General features: G+C 34.9%; 1 protein-coding gene across 1 annotated transcript in view; it reads right to left on the bottom strand.

Moving 5' to 3' along the window:
• Positions 1–13,580, bottom strand: part of Syt7 (Synaptotagmin 7) — a 156,282-nt gene that overhangs the window by 22,306 nt on the left and 120,396 nt on the right. The gene's annotated exons all lie outside the window — the stretch shown is intronic.

The raw sequence follows: 13,580 nt of genomic DNA, 5'->3' as shown, positions 1-13,580 counted from the left end.
TCAGACATCGCGCAAATACCCCCCTCCCCTCTCTTTCCCTATCGTATTAAACTTACTTCTTTTACCTTTCAGAATGTTCGAACACAATGTAAATTCCTTTAAGTTATGCAGAGCCATCCTCGTCCGATCAGTTCCGAAATTAATGGTAAGAATTCTACGAAGTTCGTGCCCGATGCGATTTCAGAACGAAGATTTTAATATAGATAGCTAGTCTCGGTCATATTGAAATGGAATCCCGACAGAAACTATATGGCGCGTTATTATTTAGATTTTCGAGACTCAACCGAATATCAATATTAAGAGGACCGTTGAGGCGCGTTACAAATTGACATTCGAATTGTATAAGCGCTTTCAAGACTATATCAGTGAAGTTGTAAATATTATCTATTGTACAGGACGGACACGAATTTCATATTCCCCTCGGGGGCGTTAAAATAATTATTCGTTTTTATCGTGCACTCGTAGACAGAAATACCTCGTTATCGAGATATCAACGCTAAAAGTGAGTAACGTCCGTTCCGTGCTTAGAAACATTTTAAAAACGCATAATGGAACAGAAATGCTAATTCAGCACGGAAGAAAAATGTTACGTTATTAAACGATGTAATTATCATAACGACTCGCAACACAGAAGAAAAGAGATATATAATAATAAATAGTTAGCTAAATATAATTTCTACGATACGAGAAAAATTACACGACATGTTATGAAATGTGACAAATTTTCACCTTGAAATAGAAATTCTCTTTCGTCTTTTACTTATAACTCTTGTAATTCTTATAAGTATTACACGCTTATACTTGTATAGTTATTCCATTACTGTTTCTATATTACGTAATAATTATGACTTCTCTTTGAATAACGCTGAAGCTTATAAGTTACGAACATCAGACTTCGTTGTTTGGAACGGACTTAATTATTCAATCAGCCAAAGTAGATAAAGTTTATAAGACGATATTCAGCAATGACGTTTATCCTATCTCTTGGTTTTTAGATGTGCAATGATCTTATATCTCATCTTAATCTATTAATGGAATTAAAGATACTCAGGATAATTTCATCGAGTTAAATTCGTCAGATGAGATAGTAGTGTTAGCTTTCCCTATATAAAGTTCCAATAACATATCTCAGTCATTTGTTTGAAATATATTTAATTAACAAACTCTCACCCCTGTCTAGACAGAGGAGGTATTAAAGCAAATCGACTAAGAATCTTGTACATTCACGCGATGCTCTGCATGTTAGATATATCGCTGGCACATTCGGGCTGAACAGCAGGTATCGAATACCTTAATGGGAACTACCTAGAGGCGTAGCATACCACAGCGCAAAGCGAGTGAATTTAGAGATAATCCAAAGTTTCGCGTAACTCTGCCTGGCCGCGGTTTAGTTCCTAACAAAAAGTGATAAAACCAAGCTAAGTCGTGAAAATTGCGAAAAAGCTTCTTCAAAGAATCATCAAGTCTCTCTTGATTCTCGGAAATCAATTTTATTGACAACAAGTCAGTATTAAACTCATCAGAATTAAGAATCTGTTCGTTGTGAACTTGCATGATGTGTACGACAATGAAGCGTAAAAGCGACACGAAAGTAAATCATATCTTCACGTGAGTGAAACTCCGAAGCGCTTAACGCGGCGCAACATACAATACAATCGATTTATTCATACTCCGAGACACTGAGTATATACTTCAGTCCTCTCGTGCATAGATACTTCGATGTACTATACCCAATAAATATCGAAAATGAGAATTCACACACGACTAGACCAGTGCATAACTCGTGAGAAGAGCTCATCATGCGAGGTGCCATCGATTGGAAAAAAAAAAAAAAATCTAGAGTCTAGGAGCCGGGCGAACGAGCGACCGGATCCGAGATGGTACGTGCTACACGTCGGACTGTTCACTTCGGGTTAAATAGAAAGAGCGAGAGAGATAGAGAGAGAGAAGAGAGAGAGGGAGGGGGAGAGCGATAGCGAGAGAGAGACGCGACCGCGGTAGGCGACGGGGAGAGGGTGGCTGGTTGGAGATAGGTTGGATCGATCCTAGCCACCACCACTACGAGAGAGCGGAGCCCGTCGTCCGGGTCTGGTACTGGTGAATCATACGTATTGCCGAAGCCAATCGCTTCCTCTACGCAGGTAAACGTGAGAAAAAATCGTATGCCCCTGCGGTTCACCGCGGATGATTCGACAAACATAATGTAGTATCTGTATAAACGAAGAGACGCACCCATTGTCCGTTCATCGAGAGATAATTTCTCGCATGTTTTGAGTATCTGTAGCGACAGGTGGGAGTGTCGACAGGCGGTTGACCATAATCGCATATATGTAAAGCCGTAATCACACTGCAGATTGCCGATTACAGTTGTCAGTTGTAGGTTTTCTATTAGCCAATCTCACGTTGCTAGTCCGTATTAGCTGCATCATGATTGGCTAAAATAAAACCGTCAACCATCAATCGTAACTGGCATCAACCCGTAGTGTGATTATGATTTAAGTGAACCGCGTGTACATTTGTCCGTATTCGAAACTCGCTTTATCGGTAAAGCTTACCGGGCTTTCTAGACTAAAGCTTGTAGTACGTGTTGCCACCTTTGTGCCATTCATTCGCTTCGTTTTCCCGCAGGTGATTTGCGCGAGCAAAGCAATTGGATATGGTGCCATTATTGGTGGCGCGATCGTGTTTCCGCATGTTAATGACGAGCGCGCAGCTTTACAACTTGATGGGTTTCGGTCGGATAGTCACGAGCAGTTTCGCGCGGTTTGATCGTTCGTTCAGGAAACGCACCGCAAAGATAATTCCTCCAAGCACGGCGTCCGAAAGTTCATCGATTGACGCGGTTCACGCCGCGAGAACGATTATTGACAAACCTTCGATGTAAACCGTCCGATACCTATCGATCCTCGCCAGCCACCCTCTGGGAATCCCGTAACAATTCAGAAACGCATCGTAGTAAACATTTGCGTACATGGGGGGTGAGACCAGTGTGAGAACTCGATAGTTTCTACACGCTTGGTTTGCTATTGATCAGACCGGAAATAGGCTTTCGAATTTTTTCGCTTGCACGAGCTTCGGTGCACAATTTCTTTTGGAAAAAAAGAATCGTATTTCTCATCTCACCGTATTGGAAAGCGTCGCAACGAATTTTCCGAAGCGTATCTTCTCCGCTAACGGCTCGACCTTCTTTTGTTTTCACGAGAAGGGACACGGTATTACTCCCGTGCTTTTATCCGAGAACAAATATTTTCACTCCTCTGGTCGATTACAGACTTGTACAGGGTAGCCACTTGGACCACATCTTACCACAACTTGGCCATCGGCATTGGCCAAAGTTTCGATTCCATTGGGAATCTGGCAGGACGGATGGGATAATCAAAAATGAAGCAAACCTGTCTTGAAAAACACGTGTGAACGTCACTCGAAAACGAAACATTTGTCGCTGTGAATAAAAAAAAAAAAACGTGAAAAAATGTCACGTAGATGTACAAGAACGAAGTATATCATAAATAATTTTGCGCACGTTCGTGTCTTTTTGTTATAGATGCTCACGATCACGGCCAAACTTTGAGATATTAAACAGTTTCTTCGTGAGGAACAAGAGGTTCCTTGTGCAAGATGAAGAACATCTATTCGCTCCGTGCTTTTACTTCCAAGCGAATGGCTTCTTCTAACGACTATCTTCTCTTAACATTAGAACCGCCGAATTATTTTGATATTGGTATCATTAGAATTATTGTAATTTGTATTAACGTTCTTCCAATATTCTGTACTGATACAAAAAATCCAAAATTAAGCCAACTCTAATTATTAAGAGTGTTCACTTGATTTTTGCTGGCACGTCGTCAGTAATACCGAATATGACAAGCAGATTTCCCATTTTCGATGGATTCCGTCCAAATAGTCCAACAAAAGAAGTGAAAGATAAAAGGTAGGGAAGAAGGATACGACGTCGTATAGCGGCGAAGTCCGAGATGGCGGAAAAGCCGAAAGCCACTATCAAGTTCGCGCGTGATGGTTATTATGACTTTGAGATTTGCGCTCCTTCGGCAATTAAGACGTCGTTGCGGTCGTTACGGCGACCACGACGCGACGCCCTGGAAATTTAATGAGCGCGCTACTTCCTGTCTCTCTCTCCTTCCCTAACTATGAGAATAGTAAAAAGTCGCCCTGCGTGCCAGGCGGCTGGAAGACAGGCGAGCAACAGGTTCCCTCTCCTGTGCACACACGTAAAGCGTCCCAGCGTCGATTCCTCTATTCAATTACTCGCCCGCTCTAGTTTCGTCGTTAATCCGCGAATTCTTTACGACGGAAGGATAACGAGTCTTTTGAAAATCAATAAGCACGAGGGGTGGAGAGAGAAAAAGAGGGAAAAAGGTATGCGTTACGTTAAGAAAGGGGCTCGGGTATATCGCGCGCCTTCTTCGTTCCAGAAACGTTGAACGCGCTATATTTAGATATTGTATAGGGTCTCATGAAGAGAAAATCTACTTAATAGCAGTAAGTAATATCATCTATCGAATATCAGGACGTTGTTTCGTTAGTGAAAAAGAGACTCGATAATATTCGAATTTTTATCATTATGTAAAGACTTGCGCATTTACGCAAATTTACGTTCCTAATATAAAAATTCCATTAATGAAAGATAAAGGATTTTTTATTTAGACAAAAGATTTTGGATAAAAAGGAGATAGTCACTTTATCATATGTGTGTATGTTTATCATATTTTATCGTGTGTCTGCCTTAATCTTAATTTTTCATAAAATCTAATTCTAACAATACTTAATTTGCCATTATTGCGTTAAATTTATTTTGCTGAAAGAATGTTAAACTCGTGGAAAGTGTCACCTTTATATCAGCCTTTTGTATTAAAAAAAGACGCTTTAAGGTACTTCATATACGTTATACTTGCTTAAGAACTAACTTTTACGTGAAGGCGTATCTTGTAACTCTTTTTCGTACTTTTTTTAAGATTTTTAGGGAAGATACATCGCGTACAACGAAATTTTCAAGTTTACACTCTGAATAACGAGGTCGTTTTGCAGTATTGTTTACAGCGTCTCTGATGGTTCACACAAAGGGAATATTTCACTTCAATTCCACCTTCTATTTTCCCTCGTAAAAATTTGAGATTAAAATGATGACAACATCAATCCAATTTTCTCACAAAACTTATAGATACGTAAATTTATTTTAAGACAAAATGCAAAAGCTATGCTAGTACCAAAAAAAAAAAATAAACGAAAATACGGTAATTTTAATTCTTCTGCAGAAGTTTCTTGGAGATTCCATTAAAATCGTTAAAAAATTTTAGAGTTTTAATTACTAGTAAAATGTACTGAAAAGAGAGCAAATATATGATAGTCAGAAATTAGATAGAATATAATTTTCGTTGTTCGTAGAATCGTTATTTAATTAAAATTTCCACGTATTCATAATTAATATTTATTTTTACCGAAAAAAACGATAAATTTTGATAAATTTTGATAAATTTTTCAACATAAAAGCACGTACATAAAAGGGAAATCAAGGCGGAACAAAACCAAATAATATTGGAATTAGGTTTTCTAATAAATTAAGATTAACAGACGATAAAATATAATACATAATGTACATACGTGTAAAAATATTCCATACTTAATCACACACGTATATTTAAAGACGCATTGAACATTTTGTACAGCGTATTGTATGTATATTGCAAATTTGCAATAATTTCCTTTCTTTTTATAAGCAAGTTTCCCAACAAATTTACTTACATATTATGCGACGGTATGACACGTTGCGATATTGAATGCATAATCGATTCTAGCGACCGGTAGAAAATAGACGCCAACCACACAACGAGGAAGTTAATATAAGTTTTTTTCTTCCTCCCCGCATGACGTCCTTATTAAAGAGCTACGTCCCACTTGTCAAGCATCAACCTAGTTCTCCAAGCAGCTGTGCCCGATCATGATCGCGCCGATATAAAATTCAGAGTCCCGCGACGTGACTTTGCTTCTTATATAGCTGAACATGTTATGTGCCACTTCATACTTTTCTACGTACGCAACGCCACAGAATGTAGATAAAACAGACAATAAAGTCGTGGAGTACCACGTATAAATTATACAGTAGATAGAGAGTTTGACACGAAAGATGAGTACCTGCAATTTCAATATTGCGAAATAAATACATATTGTATGTAACCAAATATTTTTCTTTCCTTTGATAACTTTTTATCTTCTACTAATTAAAATTTCAACTAAACACAGATTTGAAAATAATATTGTTAAACCATCAACGTAATTATAAAGAAAAATCAAACGAGTAAAAAATGTTGACACTCTATAGTAACCAGTTTGAGCTATCCAATCATTTTGAGAGTCTAATAAAATTATTTTCAGACCTCTATTTAGCTAGATTTTTTTACAAAATTGTTTTTTTCGAGCATTAATTTAAATAATCGTCTTTTTAATACATTTTTACTATATGTGATTATAATGTATATATTTTTATATGAATTAGAATTTTGAAACACCCGTAAGAACTGAAATAAATATATAATGAAAAGGCTCTAATGTATAAAACAAATATACTATATGTACTCATAATAAAGAAAATATGAATGAAATGTTTGGAAAAGTATAATTTACATATCCGTTACCTGCAGATTTTATTATATTATAAATGAAAATAGGAAGTGCCTTTATATTGTATTACATTTTCCATGTAAAGTAAATTGTGCTTAAAATATTTACTATAATCTCTGTGCTGAGAGAAATAGATAATTTCATGTATACGAGCAGCTTCGCGTGCATTCAATATCCTGTAAATTAAGAACTTCACGAAATTGCGTTTACGCGCATGTACGTGAGATTTCTCTTCTGAGATTCCCCGTGCAATTTTTTTACGCTTCCTAATTTCCTGCGCCACGAAATAACTCATTGTCAGGCGTTTGAAAGGAAAGCGTTACAGTACCAGTATTTTCTTCTTCGGAATAAAGCGCAGTTGTAGCAGTTTTTTCGGGTGAAACTCGAAACAAAAAAGAATACAAATTGCACCGTGCCGAATTCATCGGGATCGACGAGAGTAATGAATATTCGAGAACATTAATGAAAATACATTTTTCAATTAAACCGTTGTCTATCGAGGTTTTACGCGAGTACATATCGAATTCCGCTGTCACATCATCGGTCTGAATTTCTGGTTTATATGAAGCAGATCGTTACTTGTATACGTTACAAAGCGAACGTGAAATTAAAATTTCACTCTAGTCTAGTTAATTTTAAAACTTCCCATCACTATTAGCTACGATTAAACTAAATTACGGTAAAGGTTTCTTAATAAATATGAAAATTATATTAATAAAAATTAACAAATTTTAACTTAGCATGAATTTAATTTTTCCTTTTCTCTCTTTCTCTTTCTATCTCTCATGTATCGTCTCATCATCTCTATTACGGATTGAGATAAAAGTTACATCGTATAATACCATTTCATGAAATTTCTATTGGGATTGTAGGCAAAAATGTTTATATCTAAAACGCGCAGAGCAATATCCTTAAAGCATCTTTTATATTTATTAAAGCGCGGAGGTTTTATGTTCAATAACGAACCAACACAATGCCTATCATGTTATGAAATGTCGTAGTGTATTGCGGAGGTATTTGTATTGATATAAAAGTACCAAGTGTAACTTTTAGAACAATAGAAACTTCCAGCCGTATCGGTTATCGCGGCTATCGCATTCTCGAGCTTTCACAAACATCGCTTCTTCGTCTGGATCGAATAGCTGTGGGTGAACTGTGCGGAAAATTCGCTAAAGTCGATTCCTCTTGTCATAATGATACATTTCCTCAATGTTTACGTGTTCCCTTTCCCGATGTTTGTTCTTTATCGAAATATCGGAAATCAACACGTCAAAACGGAGATGAAATGATTGTGAGTATACGAGATCATAATATATCTAAGTACTACGCTTACTTGTATGTACTACGGTGTCAACTTTATATCCTCTAAATCTCTTAAAGTGAAATCTCATACCAGAAGAGTAAAAATACAGCCACTTCTAAATGAAAGTGAAAATATTTCAGTTGTTGGAAGAGAGTAAAATTTCACTTTTTTCGAGTACAATTTTGACTCTCGGACTCCAAGAAATTTAGAGTGTAGCTTTCAATCCAATGAACGTGATGTTCTAAACTTAACTCATTAAAATTTTATTAACCTTGAAAGATGATGGCTTGATATGATGGAGTAGAAAACGATTCATCGATATTTATAACATATATTATAGATATTATTGCCCCAAACTTGACTAAAATCGAGAAAGTATGTTATCGCGCTTGCAATGTTTTATTTTCATAAATTCAAGCGTTTAATTAAATCAATATTGCTTGTAAAGAATTGCTGATAAACGGCATTTGTAAATATATTTTAACAGCTCAAAGCCGGAAAAGAGATAATTTAATCTGTCTTTTGCAGATGTAAATTATTTAACAGCTATCATTAGATATGCTCACAGAATTATTAAATATTGAAAATTAAAGAGCTCTCGCGTATTTATAAAGCATCAATAACGTGATAAAATCATATTTTTCTCTTAATTTCACACAAAACTCAAAATTTGATTTATTTCGACGAGAACCAGAGCCACAGCTAATAATGGTCTCTTAACGATTTTTCGCTAAAAATCTGATTTTAAAATATTGTGATAGAATCACTTATCATTAAAATTTTATCTGGTAATGAGACACTCTATATGCATAGCCTTCAAAATATAAAAAAGAATAAATATAGAAACGTTGTTCGACGCTGTGTGCTACTTACACTGGGTTAATGCGTCCGTGACTTAATAATAATAATTATTATTATTCTTTCCGAATTTATTCGTAATTGCGTAGTATGCGAATAAACGTTATACGGTACGTTTTTAGTTTTTTTTTTTAATTTTAAAATTAATGACTAAAAAAAAGTTCAATACATATCTCATAAATTTTAATTTTATTACAAGTGAAATACGTCTTTATACTAAATACATTTACAGATTGCGTTTTATAAAAATATTTTTATCTGCGCAGTTTTTCACGATGTCATTGTATTGAATTTCACATATATTTTTTCGTAAGAGAAATAAAATTACCAAGGTGCTTTGCGCGCTCTTTTTCTTTCTCTTGATTTTGTGGAGAAGAAATATTTCTTTAAAAATGTACGAGTATTTATAATCACATATATTGTAAAAAGTTACGAGTACATTTTCGCAAAAGTGTCAGAAGAGTTAATCCGGCTTTTACGATAGGCATTTTTACTTAATGCGAAGGAGAACTTGCGCTTTAAGCGAAAGCTTAAACTCGTAGGAACACGCCTACGAAAATGCGGATCTGCGAGAACAGAGAAACGGAACATCGGTTCCACTTAAATCCCACTTGATCTCGACACTAATCCTATAGCACCAGTAAATGCTTCGATAACTAACATCCACTCGCATGAATGAACAAAATAAAAGACTTCTCTCTAGATCGTTTTTTTTTTTAATCCGAATGACGTAAAATTTTACGTCAAAGTTAGTTTATAATGTTTAACTGCGCTGCTTTACAAATAAATCTAATTTAATGGCAAGAAAAGAATCGGCATTTGTGCAGCACAGAGAGAAGTCTACTCTATATAACGAACATTTTCGCGATTATCCGACCACGTGGATCCTCTTGGTCTAAGTGGGTCATCGTTTTTAGCATTGTTTCAACGACCGGTGACATTGGACAGCGGCGCGTCTCGATATCGACCATCCGGAGTTTCAGAGGCAATAGGAAATTAGCGCGCTATATGGGCGCGCGCGAATTAGATAATGCATCCCGCCGTCGATTCGCAGACCCACCGCAGCCGTTATGCGATAACTCTCTTCCTGTGATTAGATTACTTAAAACTGTCGCGATTGAATCCCTATTTCGTCGACACGAACGATAAATCCGGTACGTTCGGCAGTAACTTATAATCCGATCTCGTTATGCAATAGGAAATCGATCATCATAAATATGCGGGTAATATCCGCGAGATGGACAGAGACAGATAGGTGGAGAAAGAGAAAGCGAGAGAAAGAGATAAATTAAAGGACACAAGTAAGAAAAGAGAGAATATTTTCCATTAATATTTTACGATAATATTATTTTGTTATCATCATAAAAATTGTGCAAAATGTTTAAAAATAAATAAATGATTTATAGTCTGTTCACAAGATCTTCGTTTACACGTTTCTTGAAATTTTAATTTTCCTAGATATGATACAATACCTCTGAAATGCTCTTTTACTTTGACGCTATTCCATAACGCTGTTCACATTTGTGTCTAAATAGATGAATTTGGACGAGCGGACATCCATCGCATCTTCCGACGTACACATTTAGTAATCACTATTACGCAATGCATTTAATTAAGGAAATCTGTGAAACGAGATGGTCTCTAATTATTACAAGTGATATAATGCTATTCAATGTTTCGCTAAAACCCGATATCACATTACACAAGACACATACACAGTGAATTACGCGTGCGCACGCACACACACGCGCGAGTTTATCGCTTCGCTTAATTCCATCCCAAAGATAACTTTAGTGTAGAATACAATCAGGCATACAATACGTAATACACACACATACACACAGAGAGACACACACACACACACATACACACAGAGAGAAAGAGACACACACACACATAGAGATATTATCATGCGGAATTATGGAGAGACGAGCAAAACGAAATTATTGGAGGAACGATCGGTTAGCAAGCAATAACACTCTCTTCAACCGACAAGCTCCCGATCATTTTCCCATCAGTTTGAGTGCACTCGGGCGTCATTTACTTACGCGCAAATACTTCAGGTGAGGCCAAACTGATGGCGAGGAGAATTAGATGTCTTAATATACTGGCGTTTAATGAGAGTTACGATTCGTTTGCTTGGGTGACAAATCTCAATTTTATTACAATTTAATGAGAGCTCAGATATCCAGGCGAAAAATTTCGTTTCTATTTCATTTTATTACGAAAACACACCATAAGATACACGTATATGTATGTACGTGTATAACGTCCCGAATTTCTCTCTAATGCGAACCACTTTTTACTTACGAATTTTGTCACAGACCTTTAATCGATTTTTTCCTTAACAAAAACCGTGAAGAGAATAGCGTCGTCATTTATCGCAATTTTCAATTTTCAAAGATAAAATATCTTTTGTAACTTTATGTGAAACGTAATCTTGGAAAATCGGATTTTCTACAATCTTCTGTCATCTTACTTCAAACGCTTTTTTTTTTCTTCCTCCTCTTCTTAAGATATCGATGCAAGCTTGAGCGCGTAAAATAATGAAAAGAAAACAGGATGTCCCATCGTTTCTCACACCAAGCTCTTTTCTCACCCCAGACCACGTTATTATAATTTAATTTATGCCAGCCATCGTTATTAAGCCAGATTTACGGCGGAATTCTCACGGGGATGCATAACGTCGCGAAACCATGGTCGATGAACCTCCTACGGACGCGCGCTGGTTACAAGATTTATTGCGAGTCACCACACACTGAGCATTGAGATTGCATGAATTAAAGTGACGCTTAAATGAATTTTAAGAGACACGACAGAGTAATACGCTTTCAAGTCTACGTCGAACGTCAGACTCGTCTATATTAATAGCTTCAATTTATCACTTTGCCTGCTTTAGCCTACTAATTAGCGAGAAAAAAAGTAAACGACTATTCGTGCATTTAACGAGACAATTTAAAGAAAATCCTTGCACAATTAGAACATTTATGAATTCAATTACGTTTATTTTTGAAAATGTAATACAAAAATGAATGTGCACAATAAACATAATGTTGCGCCCGAAATTGCATTCGCGTGGAAAATTTCAGCGGCAAATCTGATGGCTCAATTATCAATGGATGCATTCAGGAAATTAAACTGTTGCACTATGCCTGAGCACTAGGTTGTAGCACTGATGTATAGGAAATTACATAAATAACAATAGGTCATACACACGCCATTGTAAGACCTGTCAAAATATTTGGAATCACGGAGTTCGATAATCATAGAATAGCTTCGCTCACGCGTTTTAACGTTACGATAGCTACAAAAAGCACGATGTAACTGATGATGGCTGACAGTTAATTTGAATATTCAAATAAAGCGAATCGAATATTCAAATAGAGATCAAGAGAAAGAGCTAAAGGGATAGGGATAGAGATAGAGAAAGAGAAAAGGCGAGAAAGGAAAGGAGAAGAGAAAGAGGGAGAAAAAGAAAGAGTAAAATGTGGGAGAAAATGAAAAATTACTAGATGAGATGATGACTAGCGAACATAACACGAATCCTTTAGTAAGATTTAAGGCACATCATATGTCGACGTATATTTGCCACATCTGTGCTGATAGTAATCCTACATTTAAAAATTCGATTAAATTTCCCTTCAATAAAACTTCATATGCACTTCATTATCACTTTCCACGAAAAGTATAGTCAATAAAAAAATATTTAATATTTTTAAAATTATAAAAACTTTTGAAATCTTCCTTCAAAATTAATCAATTGATATTCTAATTTATTAAAAATGCTTTTTTCCCCTGAATCTTGTTTTTGCAAATTGAAATACAATAATGGGAAAGGAAATAAAAAGCTGTGAAAAATGCACAGATAAAAACTAAAAGCCTTGCTGGGATTAAAATGGCTTATACAATTATTGTACTCGTTCATATCTCATATATTTATAGATGATACACATATGGTTGAATATCAATATATTCCTCATTCCCCTTTTCATGCTTTTTCATACAATCGGATATAATTAAATTATTTTACTAAAAAAACAGCAAATAATTTTATACAAAATTTAAAAAACTAAAATAGGCGATTGTTTTTAATTCTACAAAAAATAATTTTGATTTTATATTTGTGTATAAATATATAATGTAATATATAATGTAATAATGTATTTGATATTTTATAATAATAACAGAAATATATAAAAATTTTTTACAAATGTATACTAAATATATACTAAAAAATATTATAAAATTTTAATAAAATCAAACAAAATAATTATGTTGTAAATTAAACAAATAAAATTAAAAGTAAATATATATTATACCAATATATATACATATATATTATTCTTATTGTTTATTTTAAATCTAAGAAAAAATCATTTATTTATCAGTAATAAATGATAAATAAATTATTTATCTTTTTAAACAAACTCTTTAAATAAATTACACTAACAGTGAAATATAATTACTATAAATAACTAAATGTATTATTTTTTCTTTTCAGTTAAATAAAAATTTATTCAATTCCGATGGGAATAAAATAAAATAATTGATTCGTTCTCGACAAGAATATTTTCAGGTTCTCATTTGTTGTATCAAAGAATGTTTCGAAAATTCTAAATTGCTTAAAAAGATTTTATTTAACCATCCATCCAATGTAATATGTATCGATTAACGATATTTGAGTCATATAGTATTAGTATGGATAAGGAACGAACTGAACGTGAATTGAATACCAGCTATACGTGATTACAATAATAATAAATGCAATCTTCAACACTTTACT

The sequence above is a fragment of the Cyphomyrmex costatus genome, unplaced genomic scaffold (assembly GCF_001594065.2).
Source record: "Cyphomyrmex costatus isolate MS0001 unplaced genomic scaffold, Ccosl1.0 scaffold146, whole genome shotgun sequence".
Lineage (NCBI taxonomy): Eukaryota > Metazoa > Arthropoda > Insecta > Hymenoptera > Formicidae > Cyphomyrmex > Cyphomyrmex costatus.
The sequence above is the reverse complement of the archived record's forward strand: the minus strand, read 5'-3'. Positions and strand labels throughout refer to the sequence as shown.